The following is a 19,918-nucleotide window of genomic DNA, read 5'->3' as shown; positions in this document are numbered from 1 at the left end:
CTGCATGAACAGAAGCATACAAGGTATGGGATTGGGGAATAGTCCCTCTGTACTCTGCCCGAGTAAGAGAACATCTGTAGTAATATGTCCAGTTTAGGTACTATATTTAAGAAGGGGCATTGAGCACATGAAGTGTGTTCATAGGACAATTCTAGTATCAGATGGGAACTTGACATCATGCCATTGCCTTATGTGTATCATTTTTTAAAAATGTGAATGTAAAAGCCATTCCCCAATTGACAAATGGCCAAGGGAGATGAGTAGGCAGTTTTCACATGAAGAAATCAAAACTATCAATGAGCACGTGAAAAAGTGTTCTAAATCCCTCCTGACTGGAGAAATTCAAATTAAAGCAGCCTGGCCAATATGGCAGCAAAGGAAAGTAATAAATGTTGGATAGGATGTAGCAAAAGTGGGAGACTAATGCACTGTTGATGGAGTTGTGAATTAATTCAACAATTCTGGAGGGCAATTTGGAATTATGTGCAAAGGGCTTTAAAGAATGCTTGCCCTTTGACCTAGCCATACCACTGCTGTGTTTGTATCCCAAAGAGATAAGGAAAAAGACTTGTACAAAAATATTTATAGCTGTGCTCTTTGTGTTGGCAAATAATTGGAAAAAGAGGAGATGCCCTTCGATTGGGGAATAACTAAACAAATTGTGGTATCTGATGGTGATGGAATACTAGTATACTGAACGGAATAATGAATTGGAGGATTTTTATATGACCTGGAAAGACCTCCCAGAATTGATGCAGAGTGAAAGGAACAGAACCAGGAGAACATAGTACACAGAGACTGATACTCTGTGGCACAATCAAATATAATGGACTTCTTTACTAGTAGCAAAGCAATAATCCAGGACAATCCAGAGGAACTTATGAGAAATAATGCTATCCACATCCAGAGAAAGAACTATGGGAGCAGAAACACAGAAGAAAAAGATATGAATAACCATGTAGTTAGTGAAAGGAAATTCTTTATTCTCTTTGTTTATTTTGAGTTAATCAATCTAAGAAGCCCCTACTTAACATTTTGTTATCAAGTAAGAGAATTCACAAGTCACTTACTTGGAGAGTTCCACCCTTTTATACCAATCAGTCAGAAACTTATGAATCTTTTGATAAGAATTGACACCTTCAGAGGATAAGAGGTGGATCCCACAAACACTGTCCCCCTGGGCAGTGCTAGGCAATTTGGAAGTTGTGATTGGACCTGTGAAGAGGGGAAGACGCAGGAAAGGACTATAAAAAGTCCTGAACTTCTTTGGCTGGAGTAACTGGCTTGAATTGTGGGCTTGGAGCTTTGACTGGTGACCTGCCTCCTGGAGGTGACTTTGGACTTAGGATTTGGCTTCGACTTGGGACCTTGGCTCTTGGACTGTTTCTTAGGTGAGTGAGTAGCTTGCCTTCCTTTCCTGGCTTCTGGAGAGATTAGTTCCAGATTAGTATGATAGGCTAGACATCTTCTCTACCTCTTCATACATTTCTATATTTTCACTTTTTCCACCTCTTTGTAAATAAAGCTACTAAAAGTCATTTTGGCTTCAGCTATAATATTTTTAAATCAGCAACCACAATATTAATGTAGAATTCTCACATATTTAGTCAAACCCCTAAATTTAATTCTTTACAAGTTTGATATGGATATAATTAGGGTTTTGATGTTAAAGGATCACTCTACTACAAATATGAATATCATGGTAATAGATTTTGAAAAATGATACATGCATAATCCAGGAGAACTGCTTGTCAGCTCTGGCAGGGAGAAGGAAAGAGGGGGGAGATCATGAATCATGTAACCATGAAAAAATATTCTAAATAAAAAGTTTTTTAAAATATGGATGTAACCTGGAGAGGGGAATATATAGGGACTGAGAAGGAGAGACACAATACTATTTGAAACACTCAAACACTTGAAAATCTGACAAATAAAAGAAGGTTGGTACCTCTTTTCCTCAGCCTCAGAGGAAAGACCATAATCAATTGGGTAAATTATAAAAAGGGTAGGTTTTTACCTGATATAAGTAAAAACTTTCTAACAACTAGAATTGTCCTTCCTCTAACCACCCTCCCCCCCTTTGGCCCCAGTAGAATGCACTGCCTCATAACATAATGAATTTGTTATAACTGAAGGTTGTTTTTTTGAGTTTTCAGTTTATCTAACTAATAATTTGTTGAACTTTTGAGTTTTCAGTTTATCTAATGGATAATTTGTTAGGAATTCTGTAGAGGGAATTCATGCTTTGAGAATGAGGTGGACTTTTGACCTCCAAAATCCCTTCCTATTCTGAGATTATCTGTCTTTGTTTTATATGTTATATGCATGTGTACAAGTCAAATAACAGTGTAATTTTCTGAGCTGAGGATGTCATTTAAGAGAGCTCTGCAGTGTTGGTCTTTTGGAAATACAAATAAATACCCATTTCCCACCCCCACTCCCACCTCCCTCCCAAAGACCCTATCAGTCTGAATTTTTATATGTTGGGTTTTCTTAGAAAAAAGTCTTTCTATAACTTTCCTACCACATGAAGCCAGGTCCAAGACCAAATCCACTGTGGGCACAGATGGAAATATCTTTCTCTAGCCAGTTTCTATCACCCTTTACAGAGCATCACTGGCTGTGTCAAACAAGAAGGCTGATGAAGTGAATACCGCATCTGTGGTCAGGAGGCTCTCTAGCCAGCTGCCCTTTGTGCATGGCAGAAGTTTAGCTGATCTGAAAATGGGTGGGGTAAGAAGAACACAATAGAATCTGTATCCTGAGTTCTGGTTTCAGCATCCTAGGTCCCACTAGGAGGAAGGGAGTTGTCTAAGATGAAAATCAATGTGAAACAATAAAGAAGTCAAAGATTACCTCCTGTGCCCCTCTAGTTACCATTCTCAATAAGAATTTTTTCAAGGCTTAAAATTGTTTATATATATATATATATATACATATATGTATATATATAAATATGTATACACATATGTATTTGTGTGTGTGTGTGTGTATCACTTAATCTTTGTGTAACTTGTGGTTATTTGGACCAAAGTTCCTGACCCAATGGACCTGGGCTTAACTTCATAAGATTTCTTATAAAATCCATTGCCTTGTGTCCCTGGCTATGATGTGGGAATGTCAGTATCCTGATGTCTTCGAAAAGGTCCTTAGCTTTCATATAAACACTGGAGATAAAAATACATCAAATGTAGGTTTGCTTTATTTAACTCAACCCAACAACAAATGTAAAATGAACTTATTCCTGAGACTACTGAAAGTCAAGAAAACCTCTACCTTCCTACAAGGGACTATACAAGTCTTTAGTTTCTATACTAATTCTTTGTGGCTTTATATGATTGAGATTAAATACCCATTTCCTAAAATTGGGTCCCACTTTCCTCATTGGGGCAAGAACCTAGAGTTGCTAGAAGGCTGAATTTATCTCCACCAAAACTGCTATAGTCCACCAGATTCACAGTATAATTAACGGGCAAAATATAGGTTTGATTCTCCAAGTTGTGGCTCTTCTTGGAGCACATATCTCTGCTAAGCACTCTCTCCACCAGCTCCCTGTCTAATCGAGGTTTCATTTTTTTTTTCTCTCTTTTGTCAAGACTGTCTCTCCTGGGCAAGAGATCACAAGGATGCAGTGGTCCACAAGTTCTACTCCCCTGGACTGTCACTGCTTCCTGGTCTGCAGAGGGCACTATGTCTCTCCATTAGAGTTAGTCTCTCTGCCACTTTTTCGAAGTCCTCATCTGGCCCAAGAGCCTTGATGCATGAGATTTCATGTAGGGGTATATATCTGTATAGGTCACTCTCCATCTTCTTCTCTTTACTTTGTGGTCCATGTGGCCCATGGACATAGCTATTCTTTCACATGCTCCTAGGCATCTCTTAGGAGAGGGGAAAGGCTCACCCTTTGGGTTGAAAGGAGGCTTATTCAATACCTGCCACAGTCCTCTATGGCATTCTGGACTGTGGCATGGAGTTCTGGAAAGAACATTGGTCTTTGAGTCAGAAAATATAGGTTAGTTCTAGGTCCTCCAATTAGCGTTCTTGATTCTCAAAGTTGGAATGAATCTATTCTTTACTATTCCCTGACATCCCTGGCTGAAGTTTCTCAGCATCCCTAGCTGTGTGACCACAGACAAGTCACTTCACATTTTGGGATTTTCAGTTCAACTCTTCTTTGTAAAATAGGGATAGTAATATCTGTACTACCACCCTCACAGGGTTTTATGAGGATCAAATCAGTTATGAGTGTGAGGAGCTTTCTAAACTATCACCTGTAAAGCACCACATAAATGTGATATGGCAGTGTTTTCTGCATGTAGGCAATAGCATGTCTGCACAGCCAGTCTCTGTTTTACCTAGCCTACCAGCCCTTATTTTTCAGCTCTACTCTTTAAGGCTAGGAAAAAATCAACAATTCTAATAACAGGAATAATATCTTAAATGAGAGAAATAAGAAAGTCCTCATTTAGAAATGTCCTTAATAGACATTTAATAATTGTGTAAGTCCTGGGCAAGTCACTTAACTTCTCTTTGCCTCAGTTTCTTCATCTGTAAAATGAATATAATATTAGTCCTTACCTCTCACAGTTGTAGCATAAAATTAGATTATATTTATAAAGTACTTTGCAGACCTTAAAGTGCTATATAAATACTAATTATCATTTTTACTGCATATCCCTACAGTTAAAGAAGAAGGAAGGATATGCTCTATTCATAGCTAGAGTCTTTTTAGGTAAGTGCTCTAAACAGTTTTGCAACAGTATCACATTTCCAAATGGATTCAAGGTCAAGGTCATTTGAAAGGAATTTTCTTGGCAAATTGATTCTGTTGGGGAAAATGGATGTGAAAGGTAACTATAACACTCCATGCTCCCCAGAACTGCCCATAAGAGTTCTGAGTTCTTTTACAGAATTAATAGGTAAAAGCAAATGGGTTGAATTTCTTCCAAGGAGGAAATATCTATCATGGTAGTTAGTGATTCTGCCAAGGCAGAGGGCAAAAACTACACCAGATTATTAGAATAAGCAGATGTGAGCACCAAAATCTGCCACTGGATCACTAGATGACAATCATTTAACTTTGCTAAACATGTTTTCTCATTTGTAAAATAGAAATAAAAATAATACTTTTACCATATCCCTTTCTTAATATGTTAAATGTATTTAAAATACCTATATTTTTATTATGTATATTTAAAATACTTATACTGTCTTCATAGTCAACTTTTTTCAGTTAAGTCTGACTTCATGACCCCACTTGGGTTTTCTTGGCAAAGATACTGGAGTGGTTTGCCATTTCCTTCTCGAGCTCAGGGGCCCTCAGCTAATAATCTGGTGCTAGTTTTGAACTCAGGTCTTCCTGACTTTCAGCCCAGTGCCCAATCTTCTACACCACCTGCTTTATAAATGATTCCCACAACCATCCTGAAAGGTAAGGGCTATTATTATCTCTATTTTGCAGATGAAGAAGTTGAAGCTAGAATAAACTAAGGGACTTGTCTAGAGTCAAAGATATTGTGTCTGAATTCAGGTCTTTCTGACTCCATAGTCAGTGTTCTGTCCGTTGTACTACCTGGCATGACTTGTTCCACTGATAACTAACTACTCTTTTAGGAATTCTCTCCTACCAATCTGAGGTCTGTTTTCTCATAACTTCTACCCATTTATCCTAGCCTTGATCCTGAAATTGTAAAGAATAAGTCTACACACTTTTTCATATAACAACACTTCCTAGGTATGAGCTTCCATCAAGGCTTGAGTCTCTTCCATTCCACTGGTCAAGGTCATAACCTCTCTGTGCCATCATTCTCCCATGTGGTTCTTGTCCATTTCTTTCTGTAGACCCTTCACACGGGAGCTGCCCAATGCAGTGGAGACTTTCCTTTTATTCTCTTAATATTTCATGCTTCCAGAGAAGCATTTGGGCATCTGTTATCTCTCCGTCTCACTAGAGGACCAGCCCCCTCCTCCTTTTCCAGAATACAAGTCCTTTTACCTACTTAATGGAGTTTTAAGTGAGTAGTGATTCTCACAATCTTGGATAGGACTATCCCCACCCCAAACCCCTCCCCCCCAACTTAAAAAAATCCAAAAACTTTGCCTGAACTTCATGAGAGCAACTGTAGATAAAGTCTCCTCACTAACAAGACACTGTAAATTACATCAGTATCTCTAGCTTCCATCAAGGCCTGAGAAAAATCCCTTTGAGTTTTTTTTTTTAATTCAGTTACCCGAGAAAGAAAGAAAAACAAAGATAAGGCTCACTTAGCCTCAGAGAGCTGGCAGTCAGAGAAACAGACTCTTACTCTTGGACCTTATCTCAGGCCTTTTGGTCAGGTTGTGTTTAGAGAGTTCTCTTCAATTAAAGAAAGAAAGGAAAAAAAACCACTCAAACAGGCAACACTTATTTAGGCCACTTGGCACCTATTCTCCCCCAAAAGAAAAAAAGTAAGGAGGGAGTTAATTTAAAAAGTTCAGTGACATTTGGGGAACCACTCAGGCCTGAATCATTATGAGGGACATATACTTTCAGCCCTGTTTGGAACAAAGCCTCTCTGTTGACGATGAAGCTGTCATTCCATGCATTTTTGGCTGTAAAGAAAGCACCATCCTCTTACTGACTCAGGCTGACAGTGGAGTAGCTATTTTTAAACCATGAAGGCACTTCAGGAGTAAACAAGCGAGCAGGAGAAATGAAGTCTGATGAACATGTTTAGGGTTTTCTAGGATGATGTGCCTATCCTATACTATATTACATGCCCACCTATGTGCTGTGCTAGCCCCTGGAAGATATGTGGGATTGTAGTCTCCCATATGAAATATGGTCCTTGCCCATTAGATGCTTTAAATCATACTTTTAATTGCTGTTGGTGAAATATAATAAAATGTCCTTTCTGGGAGAGAGGATTAATAGATGCGGAAGGTAAGAATTTGGTAACATATTTTTCTTATGACTGAGATATAAAAAGACCAAAGTCCTGGCCTTTAGTTTCCCTGTCAAGCTGTTAAAGGGCTTCAGTGTACTTCCTTTAACTCTTAATTAAGATGACCTGACAAATATAGTAAGTTTTCATTTTTCCTTTCCTTTCCTTCCTTCCTTCCTTCCTTCCTTCCTTCCTTCCTTCCTTCCTTCCTTCCTTCCTTCCTTCCTTCCTTCCTTCCTTCCTTCCTTCCTTCCTTCCTTCCTTTCTTTTCTTCTCTCCCTTCTTTCTCCCCTACCTTATTAAGCATTCTATTATAGAATCTTAGACCTCAGAATTGATAGAAGAGGGAGGCCCTAGAATGCTATAACCCAGTGCTATATCACCTGTACCATCTTGTCTCATATCTAGATCATCTAGTTTATCCTTTTTCTGAGGGCTGAATTTCCCTTTATGATATCCTTGAGAAGTGGTCATCAAATAGGTGCTAGGATACTTCTAGTGATGTCCAACTTATGACTTCACAATGTAATCCATTCCACTGACGACTCCTCTTTTGGGAAATTCTTTCTTGTCTTCTGATAACTTCCACCCATTTATTCTAGACCTGACCTGTAGAATTACAAAGAACAAGTCTACACACTTTTTCACACAACAACCCTTTCCACACATGAAGATAAGTATCATTTATCCCTCTCATTTTCTCATTTGCAGGCTATGAATTTCTAGCTCTTTTAATCATTCCATATGTTATAGTATTTCTAGACGCTATCATTTAGCTTATGGTTCTCTTCTTTGTCAAAGTCCTCTATAAAATGATGCTGAATTATTCATAATTCTTGTTTTGTTTAAACCCTTTGCCATCTGTCTTAGAATCAATATTGTATATTGGTCCCAAGGTACAGGAGTGATAAGGGCTAGGCAATGGGGGTTAAATGACTTGCCCAGGGACACACAATGAGGAAGTATCTGAGGTCAGATTTGAACCTAGGACCTCTTGCCTTCGACTGGCTCTCTATCCACTCAGCCACCTAGCTACTCCCAATTAATTATATACAATTCTCCAAATGTGCTCTGATTAGCACAGTGCAGATGGAAGGGCTATTTCATGTAGTCTAGACACTAGATTTATATTAATGCAGCCTAACACTGAATTATATATTTAGCAACTTTATTATTGGACTGGTTCACATTAAATACCCTGTGTTTCTTCAGCTGCTCCTCCTAGGACACAATTTAGTTTCTCACACTTGAGTCTATCCTCCAGTTGGCTGTCACAGTATTGTTTTTAAAGCATAGTTTTGGCCACATTACTTCCCCACTCATCTTTACAAACTTTAATGACTCCCTGTCACTTCCAGTTTCAAATATAATATCTGGTTTGATCTTTGAAACCCTTAATAATCTGACCTTTCCCCTACCTTTCTAGTCTTAGACTTTGCCCAATTTCTCTTCATTTAAGAGGTGGCCCAGTGATGCTAGCATCCCTGCTGTTCCTTGAACAAGACACTCCATCTCCTGACTGAGCATTTTCAATGGCTGCCATCTATGCCTAAATTCCTCTCCTTTATCTCCATCACCTGCCTTTGCTGGAGTCTTTCTTATTTTTATTTTATCTTAAACCTTTACCTTCTGTCTTAGATTCCATACTAAATTTTAATTCTGTAAGGCAGAAGAGCAGTAAGGTTTAGGCAATGAAGGTTAAACAACTTCCCAGTGTTACACGGCTAGAAAATGTTTGATGCTAAAAATTGAAACCAGGTCCTGATGCTCTATCCACTGTGCTACCTAGCTCCCCTCTTCAGTGGAGTCTTTCAAGTCCAAGTTATAGTCCCACCTTCTAGAGAAAGCCCTTTCCAGTCCTACAATGCTAGATCCTTCTCTCAATTGATTATCTCCAATTGATCCTATATGCATCTTCGTGTTACATAAATCTTTCCGTGTTGTGCCTTCCCCTCCCCCAGAGAGAGTTCTACAAGTCTCTTTTTAGTTTTTCTTTGAATTCCTAGTAGTTTTAAGTGCCCGGCCCATAATTGGTGCTTAATGAATGTTTACTGATTTACCGAATGACATAAGGAGATGTAGTGTGGCATAGTGGATGGAGAATTGGCTCCCAAAGCAGCCAGAGATTCAAGTCCCGCTTCCGACATACTGGCTGTGTGAGCCTTGGCAAGTCACTTAAACTTTCAAAACTCTAAGCAACATTATGAGATTGAGATGCAGCACAAATGACAATTTGCATTGTTAGGGGTGATTTCCTTACCTAGAAGTTGCCTATACCAGTGAATTCACATTGCAGAGATTTAAAGCTAGAAGAGACTTTAGAGATCCCCCAAGTCTCTCATTTTATGGGTGTGGAAACTGTGAACCATAAAACCATTTGCCTGAGGTCCTATAAGAAGTGAGTAACCTGGGGGGCAGCTGGGTGACTCAGTGGATTGAGAGCCAGGCCTAGAGATGGGAGGTCCTGGTTTCAAATCTGGCCTCGGACACTTCTTAGCTGTGTGACCCTGGGCAAGTCACCTGACCCCCATTGCCTAGCTCTTACCATTCTTCTGCCTTGGAACCAATATACAGTATTGATTCTAAGATGGAAGGAAAGGGTTTTAAAAAAATATTGAGCAACCAAGCTGAGATTCAAACTTAGATTCCCCCACCTTGAAACATAGGGTGCTTTCTGTTATACTGAACTGTTTTTTGCTATTTTTTTGCATTCATTCAGATTAATCAGATCCTAAGTTTATAAATAACAATTCCCAAGTACTAATTTTATGGTACAATACTAGATTGTTCCACAAAATATCAGAGAAACAGTGGTCCTGGCAAGAAATAGTTCCATCATCAAGGAGGATGTCAGTTCGTTCAACCAAGGAACACTGTGAAGTTGGCAAAATCTGTCTTCAAGACCTTTTTGCTCTACTCCCCTTCACCCCATGTGCTATTCAGGATGAGCTGTCACAGAGTACCAACAGGTTCCAAGTTTTCAAACTTATCCTTTCTGGCAGGAGGGTTGGGGTAGGCGCGATGCTTTCATCGGCACAGGAAACTCCTTGAATGAAAGAGAATATGCCTTTTGTCAAAGAAGACCCACATTTTCTGAGACTTGGAGAATTTCCTGGGATACTGAGATGTTAAGTTATTTGCCCAGGGTCATGCTGCTAGTACATGTTGGAAATGTGATTTGAAACCAGGTCTTCCTTGTTCCAAGACCATCTCCTTAGAAACTGAGCCATGTTCCCTTTTCAGCAAAATGATGTCAGTGGAATAATGGGTAATGTGGTCTTTTAATATTTACAACATTTTTAATAAAGTGGAGAAGTTCCATGGAGCCTGGAACAACCTCCAGGAAGTGATGCAGAGCGAGAGGAGCAGAACCAGGAGAACATTGTACACAGAGACTAATACACTGTGGTATAATCGAACGTAATGGACTTCTCCATTAGGGGCGGTGTAATGTCCCTGAACAACTTTCAGGGATCCAGGAGAAAAAAAAAACACCATTCATAAGCAAAGGATAAACTATGGGAGTGGAAACACCGAGAAAAAGCAACTGCCTGAATACAGAGGTTGAGGGGACATGACAGAGGATAGACTTTAAATGATCACTCTAATGCAAATACTATCAACAAAGCAATGGGTTCAAATCAAGAAAACATCTAATGCCCAGTGGACTTACGCGTCGGCTATGGGGGGTGGGGGGGAGGAAAAGAAAATGATCTATGTCTTTAACGAATAATGCTTGGAAATGATCAAATAAAATATATTAAAAAAATATTTACAACATTTTTTTAATCTGCATTTGAAATCAGAGGATTTTAGTAAACATGGCTGCCATTCACCAGCTATGTGATCATTAAGAAGTCACTTAATCTCTACCAGTTTCATCTCTCTAACTATAAAAAGATAAGAATCCTCGCAATCCCTTCCTCACTGGGTAGTTTTGAAGATAACAATTAGAAGAATCATTGGATCATAGATGGAGAGTTGGAAGGGACCTCGGAGTCCACTTAATCTTACCCTTTCATTTTACAGATGAAGAAACTGAGGCTGCAAGAAGTAATAAGTATCAAGGGAGAGATCTGGATCCAGGTCCTTTTTGTCCAAAGCCAATACTCTCTTCATTACATGCTATACAGTGTTGCCACTAAAAGTACTATAAATCATAAAGTGTTACAAAAGTATGATTTACTGTTATTATCAAGAGATGCATCATCTAGGTGTGTGCCCTCCTTCTGCATACTTTACACATTTGGGGAATGGATAAGTAAATAAGTACTCTTGGGTAATGGCTCAAAAGACATCCCCTCACCCCCAATCTATCATTTTAGTGAGAACAATATTTATGCGTTATAAGTTTGTCTTCCCTTCTCATTTACCTCATACCTAGAAGAGGGCTCTCTACATGGTAGAGGATCAGGGTGCATTTACAGAAATGAAGATAAAATTTCATTTTAATGCCAATTGCATAAACCTCAAATAAAAATAAAGTAGACTAAGAAATCAGAAAGCCTGGGTTGTTCTTCTTGCCCTGCTCTTTGGGAGTTTTATGACATTGGACAAATCAGTCAACACCTTGTTACTCTTTACCTTTGTTTCCATAGCTGAAAAATGGGAATACTAATGTCTGCCCTCCTCTACTTTGCCAGGATTTTGTACAGGTTCCAAAGGTATCTGCAGAACAATAAGCTATGGAAGATAGGATACTATTAATGCACAATAATGTTAGTATGGGATTCTAGTTTTTTTAAATGTTATATTTTAAAATCAACTAATTAGAATGCTCTACCTACTTCTTTTGTGTCTCTGTTGATGATGAGATGCTATTTGGCAAAGAAGTCAAATACTTGAGGTAAATTCCAAAGAGAAGGAGAAATTTCTCCATCTGCTCTCTGTGAACAGAAAGGCTCCTGATAAAGTGGACAAGGAGATAGATGTGGAAAATGTGGAATTCATTAAGAGGCCCGATTACATGGCAAAGCTGATGAAGAATGCCCCCTATCTCCAAATGTATCATTCTCTGACTGAATTATTTGTAACCATGAGAAAAAAGGCCACGTCCATGGAAATTTCAGCTGAAATTGATACTGGAGAAAATCAGCTCAAAATCACAAAATTATAATTGCGGTGCTCACAGATGATTCTTATCAAGACTGAGGAAGGTCAGTGTGGTTTCAGCTGTTTGTTGAATATGAAAAAAATGTGCCAAGAAACCCAGAGAGAGTTAGTGGAAAGCAATTTAAAAAAAAACACCAATGTATTTACTTTCCAAAAACAATAATCAAGAAACTTTGTGGTCTACTATTTTCCTGAGTAGCCACACTTAACACTAGTCATATTTTATTAACACTGTAAGTCTGAAAGTAACTTTACAGATGTCCCAATTTCTAAAATAAATGAAAACTTTCCTGTAATCTCTAAAGATTTTGGTTGCTCTAGGCCTTCAAGACAAATGACAGCATACATTTGTTCTCTGTCTGTCTGTCTCTCTCCTCTCCTTTTCTCTATGTCTCTTTGTTGCCTCTGTCTCTTGTTTCTCTTGGTCTTGGTTGTAATAAATATTTGTAGCAAGAAATTTTTAGTTTTTCAAATGCAAATGACAGATCCTGTTTTGGTATAATATTAGCTTCCATTCTGACTCAGAGACATTCCCAGTGAGTCACCTGTTTACAAGATATGGAGAGAATTTTTTAAAGGCCTATCTATTAATTTTCCCACAGCCTGAGGAAGAGCTTCTACATTTTTTCCACCGAATCATAAATTGTTGAAATCTTCTCACTGAGCCATAGAAGTAGGAGTTTTGGAACGAAACTACAACAAAAAACTCAGGGCCCACAAAAACGGGAAAGGCATGATCCTGGTTTACATTCTCTCATATTTACGAGGCAATTCCACTGTTGGACATATTGGTTTTATCTCCAAGCAATTTGTAAGCGGAAGAGCCCGGCTGCTTTAATATATCAAATAAACATTTCTGAAGTTCTCATTGCATATTAGTCATGAAAGCTAGAATTTAATAAGAAAGACTGAAATGCTGTTTTCAAAGAGGACAAAAGTTCACTGTAAAAGCATATGCTTAAACACAAGGGACTCTGAGGATTGAAAGCAAATGCAAGAGGTGGCTAAGGACCAGAAATCAGATGTTTTAAAAAAGACTCAAATACCCAAAATAACCAAGCAATGGAAGGGAGTGAATGTCTTAGCAGGCACATAGTTTTTCATATGGCCTCCACAATATAAATGCTATTGCCAGGAGAAATCCTAGTGCTGCTTTCAACTGTCAGTGTCAAAGGAAACTGAAAAGTTATTAAGTTGTTTTCCTTCTCTGGACCTCAGTTTCTTTACCTGGAAGAACAGATGGGGTTGGCTGGATGGTCTTCAAAGTCCCCTTCAGTTCTGACATTTAGTAGTTCTGATTCAAATTCTGGTTCTGCTACTAACTGCTTGTGTGACCACAGGCAAATTATTTCAACTTTCTGGACCTTGGTTTCCTCATTTGTAAAGTAAAGCCATTGGAAAGCTCCAAATCTACCATCCTATGTCTGATCTGTGGTCCTATGAACACATGTGATTGAAATGCAACTCCCAATTAAAGAGTGCCTCCTCTCTAAAACATCCCTGAGTTACTAAATAGATCACAACTTCTTAATAAACTAAAACTCTATGAGGGCAGGGATTATCTTTAATCTATACTGCATCCTTTTCACAGAACCTAAACGCTCTGCATACAGTAGGAACCTAATAGATATTCACTGTATGAATTTATGAAGGCTTTAAGTAGTGCCAAGTCTGTGCCTCCCAATGCAGCCTATCCCTTGATCCCTCTACTCCATCCAGTTACCCTTTCATCCTCTCTTCTCCCTTCCACTGAAAAAGTTCTTGAAAATGTAGTCTCTCCTCATCATTTTCTCTCTTGCCTACCCCTTGCAATTCTTTACTTTTTCCCCTTTACTTTAGTCACTAATAATTTCTTAACTTTTTGTTGTCTGACTTTTGGCAAAAATACTGAAGTGGTTTGCCATTTCCTTCTCCAGATTATTTTACAGATGAGAAAACTGAGGCAAACAAATTTAAATACCCTTCTCTGTCTCCCCCCCCCCTTGATCTTCATCCTTTCCCCACTTTTAAAATGGGTATTCGTAAAGTTCTGTCCTCCCTCTCTTTTCTCTCTACACTTTTTTTTTCCTTTGGCAATATCGTTCATTCCCATACCTTCACAAGTCCCTGGTATGGTGGACAGTGCTAACTTTGGAGTCAGAAGAGACTTGAGTTCAAATTTAAACTGTGGTTTTTTCCAGCTATGTGACCATGTGAAAGTCATATTTGTCAACCTTGGTTTCCTCACTCTACAGTGAAGGTTAATAATATTGTAAGAAATAATAAACAGGCTAAAAGGCTGAAAAAAGAAACATGGAAAGACTACACGAAATGGTGAAGAGTGAAATAAACAGAATCAAGAGAACATTATATACAGAAAGAGAAATATCATTTGAAGAATGACTTATGTATGACTTTTGTATGCCTGGCTCCAGAGAAAGAGTTGATAAATAGAAATAAGTCAGACATGGTTTTATATATATGTATATATATGCATATATATAATATATTTTTTGCCAAATGATGGCTTCTCTAATGGAGAAATGGAAGGGGAGGAGGGGGTTAATTAAATATAACAAAGAAAGAAAGAATTTTTTTCAAAAATTACAAGAATTCATCAGGTTATTGTGAGGCTCAAAGGAAAGAACACATGAGAAAGCATTTTGCAAACCTTTTTGCTGCAAAATGTAAGCTGTTATGTTAATTCTCATCTTGGATTTTATGGAGTTCAGAGAGAAATGATCCTGGGACATATTATTGCTCTCTTGTTTTATGCTGAATAGTTCAATGGACTGTTATCTAATTGGATTTTTTAAAACTTCCTTTTATAATTGAATAAAAGTGTTGGTATGTTCACTCAATTTCTGTGGGTTTACTGAAAACATCCTTGGGACAACATCACTAGCAGGATGACAAAAATGATACATACTTCATCCTGTTTCCTCATGGTTTAAATTTATTCAACTATCTCTAACTCTATATTTTGAGAGCTTTCTATTCCATTGAGTTTGGAGATTATTATTATTCTTATTAGTATTATCACAATAGCTATATTTCTAGCCCTCACCTAAGTAAGCCCCAGAGCCACATCTTTAGCTACCTATAGGATTTTATTTACATGGCCACCCATAGTACCTCAAACCCAATTTGTCCAAAATTGAACTTATGATGGATCATACATAGTGTTCCAGAAGTCTTGGTACAATATGATTGTGATGGAATACTACTTTGCCATAAGAAATGATTAACAGATTGATTTTTTTTAAAACTTGGAAAGAACCATATGAGATAATGAACAGTGAAATGAGTAGAACCAGGATAATATTGTACACAGCCACAGAACTAGTATTGGAAGAATAAACTAAGAACAGAATGGTAAAACATGAAAGACAATTTATATGAACATGTTGGTCTCCCTGATGATATCCTTTGTGATGCAGGAAATATAGAGAGGGGTTGGGACACTTGTGGATGGAATCTATTATCAAGACATGAAGAAAAGTCAGTTAAAAATATGGAAGATTTGTTATTTCATTTGTGTAATATCTTTTTTTTGGTTTGGTTTTGTAAACATTTGGATTAATAATAATTTAAAAAAGAAAAAAGTCTAGGTGCTGCTTTAAGCGATTCAAATTTTTAAATGCATTGACTCTGACACTATTGTGTCTGTTCTATATATATGTGTGTATATATATATATATATTCTATTTTTACTGTAATCTCCATTAATCCAGGGGTCATGTCTTATCTAAACTTCATATACCAGACTCTGCACACAGTAGGAACTTATTAAATGTTTGTAACTGAAATGAGTTGCTGAGTAACTCTAGTATTGGACATTTAAACTCCAGTGTCATGCACCTGGAAAGATAGAATATGACTAGGTATGAAAAGTGATGATATGAAAGAATATTGGTCACCGTTAAGAGAGATAATGAGCTCTTACTGAATTTCAGCCTTTAAAATATCTATTTTCTTATAACATATCCTGAAAGTCACTATTTAACAAGAAGCAAAGTAGCTTGGGGGGGAGGGGAATAAATTTTACTTCCTCTTAAGATAGAGAAATTCAGTGAATGGCACTATCAAATTGTAAATTTCTATATGCTTCAAACAAGTGCCCGGACTAATCTTCCTTTGTCACATTTTCCATAATAAATTAAGTATTGGTTTAGAGGCCAAACAATTTATTTTTCTTTTCCCCGTTTATGGAGAGAAGAGCAATAGAGCGTAATCCAGTTTTTAAAAAAATATGTAAATCAAATAGTCAATACTAAAATATTCTATTAAATTTGAGTTTCTTAATATAAGCAAATGTGTGTAATGTAAGACTAAAATAATTATGCACTATCTTGTTCACTAACTCAACTATCATCAATTACTGCTTATCACAAATAGAGTCCTCTATAAAACCATACTAGTTTTTTCCCACTTAGGGAGGAAAGCACCTTTACTTTCCTTGAATGTTTTTATAGATTCATATAACTTCTCCGGTTTGGCACAAAAAGAAAATGGTTTCTGAACTCAAGGCACTTGGATTCCCTTGGTGATAATAACCTATTTATCCTGCCTACCTCCAAGGGCAACTATGAATACAAAAGTTAATGGAAAAGAAAAAAAAAAACATTGGACAGGGAATCAAGAGTCCTGGATTCTCATCCTAACTTTGTCCCTAACTGTGGGACCTTGGAAAAAATTCATTTCATCTTTGTGGGCCTCTGTTTTTCTCATCTGTAAAAGGCTGGCACCAGACTAGATGATTTCAAAAGTTCTTTCCAGCTCTAACATTCTAAGATCAAGTAATACTACGTCAAAGCCTCATAGCCTCCAATTGCCAATTAACTGTGACCTTAAGCACAGGCATGGCTGAGTGAATAGGAAAGATATTTAGAGGTTATTCTTCATTCATCTTGTAAGATAGAAATATCACTATCTAATTTTGTTTTCTGCTGTGCTTTAGACCTCGAGGATCATGATAGCTAGCCTACTGCATGAAACTCTCTTATGGGATGCACACAACTGAGGGGAACACCAAAACAGTCACACAGTAAACAGACTCTCCAAAGCTCCAGTGCTTTGCCCTGCAGAATTTCCATTGGGCTCTCTTGCTCACCCCTCCTGATAATACAGTCAGCTGTGCAGCATGAGTCAATTTAGAAACAAACGTGAGGGAAACCAGTAGAATAATTGTGCTGGAAGGGACCTTGAAGTTAATTGGCTCCATCTTCCTACTTCCAAGTAGGATCACACCTAATCCTTCCTTGGAAAGATGAGACTCTCTCCTCTTTTCAAGGACCTTTGAGAAGGGGGATTCCATAAGCTTTTATTGAAAGAGGTAACCATAAGCTGGTTCCAGGGTGAGGTTGTGTTTCTTTGGAAGTGACTGAGAGATGGGGAGAACATCTGTATTGACTGGTGCTAGGTTCTTTGGAAAAACTGTGACTTGAAAGCCTGTAGGTTTTTACAAAATCAAAGGTATTAATTATGCTGACAAAATCCCTGAAACAGAGTAATTTGAGTTTTGCAAACCTAAAAAGTACAGAAGGTAGGTTATTTGTCTCTCCCCCACCCTATGCTGGAGGCTAGGATCTGCTGTGGGATGAATAATACATCTTTGTGAACAGCAATGTGGCTCTCTATCACCTCCAGAGTCAAATTTAAAATCTTCCGTTTGGTCTTCAAAGCCCTTTATAATCAGCCTCTTCTTTCCAGTCTTTTCTTTAAGACTTTACCTCACCTCTTAGAATCAATACTATGCATTGGTTCCAAGGCAGAAGAGCCCTAAGGGATAGACAATGGGGGTTAAGTGACTTGCCAGGGCCATTGAGCTAGGAAGAATCTGAGGCCAGATTTGAACTCTCCTGTCTGGGCCTGGATTTCTATCCATGGAACTGCTTAGCTACCCCCTCTTTCCAGCCTTCTTATACTGTATCCTTCATTTTCCCATATACTCTCTCATCCAGTAATACTGGCCACCTTGTTATTCCTTGCACAAGACACACCTCCAATCTCAAGGCTTTTGATGGGGTGTCCCCATGCCTGGATTCTTTCCCTCTTCCTCCCCATCCTCTCTTGGCTTACCCTAAGACTCAGGTAAAATCCCATCTTCTCCAAGAAGTCATTCCCAATCCCTCTTAATTCTAGTGCCTTCTCTTCAATTTATTCTAAAATTATTTTATTTATATGTAGTTATTTACATTTTGTCCACTCCATTAGGCTGTGAGCTCCTCGAGAACAGGGATTGTCGTTTGCTTTTCTTTGTATCCTCAGGACTTAACATGGTGACTAGCATGTAGCATGCTACTTAATAAATGTTTATTGACTAATTTATTGACTAATTCTGGGTGGATTAAAATTTGTATGTTAGTCCTATTCCTCAATGAGAGCTTTAAAAACAGAACTTCATCGAACTTTGTCAGAGACAGCTAAGTGGCACAGTAGAGAACGCCAGACCTAGAGTAAGGAAAATAATTCTTGCTGAGTTCAAATCTGTCCTTGGACACTTATTAGCTATGTGACTCTGGGCAAGTCACTTAAACCTGTTTGCTTCAGCTTCTTCAACTATAAAATGACTTGGAGAAGGAAAATAGCAAACCACTCTAGTGTCTTTGCCAAGAAAATCCCAAATGGAGATATGAAGATCAGATATTTTTGAAATTATTAAACAACAAAAACTTTGTCAATAGTTATAGAGGTCCATCCAGGGGTCTCTCTGAGGATCCAAGTTCTCTCTACCCAGATGTGATGTCATGGTTGGAATAAAGAGATGAAGTCACAGAGGGGGATCAGCAGGGAGCCGTCATTCTAGGGTCTGTAGACCCCATTTGACCTTGTCAGCCAGTTGGGGTATGAGAGCCTCTGGCAAATAATAATAAGTTTGTAAATTTCAACTAAGGTTTTACAAAAAATGGAAGAGAAATAGCTCCGCATTAGGATTATTGAGTAATGATATTGATAATATGGCAGGCACTGTGATGGTGCTGGGTTGGAAATAGAGAAAAAATGAGAACAGTCCCTGATCTCAAGGGGCTTATGTTATCCTAGAATACTTGGCTCCTTCTTATCTTCCTGATTTTATTCTATGTTAGACCTCCTCCTCCCCACCTCTATGACCCAGTGACACCAGCTTCCATAAGATATGCCATGTCCTGACTCCATGCATTCTCCCTGGCTCTGCGGGAAGCTTTTTCCCCTCCCCCTTAATTCTCATGCCTTCTTCTGAAATTACTTGCATAGAGAGACCTTGTTTCTATGGAGTTATTTGCATGTTGTCTTCCCCAATAGACTGTCAGTAGCTCTGAACTGTGCCCGCTTTTACCTTTTTTGCTTCCCTAGCATTGAGTACAATACCTGCCACATAGTCGGTGCTTAATATCTGATGACTCTCTGACTAGAAGGAGCACATATTAAATGCTTACTATGTGTAAGGCATTATGCTAAGTCTAGCAGAACTATTTCCTTTGTGAAATGTTCCCCTATTAGCCTCATTCTACCATGATGTTTTTCATTACCTTAAATTCTCTCCTCCTCAAAAATCCTTCCCTGGTTCTTTATGGATATGTCTATTCTGTGCTACCCAAAGATGAATCACAAAAACCAGCAAGAAGAAATCATATTTATTTAGTAATTTGTCCTCCTAGACATCCTGAGAGGCAGGTAGTGAAAGTGTTACTAATACTACTATTACTATTTAGCGTTTATTTAACATTTTAAGGTTTGACAAGTACTTTATAAATATTATCTCATTTTATCCTCACAATAATCCTGGGATATTTAATTAACCCATTTTAAAGATAAGAAAACTGAAGCCGACAGAGGTGAAGTGACTCATTCAGGGGTCACACAGTTAGTAATTTTCTGGGGCTGGATTTGAACTCCTTTTTCCCTGACTTTAGGTCCAGTGC

At 38.1% G+C, this 19,918-nt stretch overlaps 1 protein-coding gene across 1 annotated transcript in view; it reads right to left on the bottom strand.

Annotated features, from left to right (window-relative positions):
* Nucleotides 1-19,918, bottom strand: part of ME3 (malic enzyme 3) — a 309,466-nt gene that overhangs the window by 112,244 nt on the left and 177,304 nt on the right. The window lies entirely within an intron of this gene.

This window comes from Monodelphis domestica, chromosome 4, assembly GCF_027887165.1.
Source record: "Monodelphis domestica isolate mMonDom1 chromosome 4, mMonDom1.pri, whole genome shotgun sequence".
Taxonomy (NCBI): Eukaryota; Metazoa; Chordata; class Mammalia; order Didelphimorphia; family Didelphidae; genus Monodelphis; species Monodelphis domestica.
The sequence above is the reverse complement of the archived record's forward strand: the minus strand, read 5'-3'. Positions and strand labels throughout refer to the sequence as shown.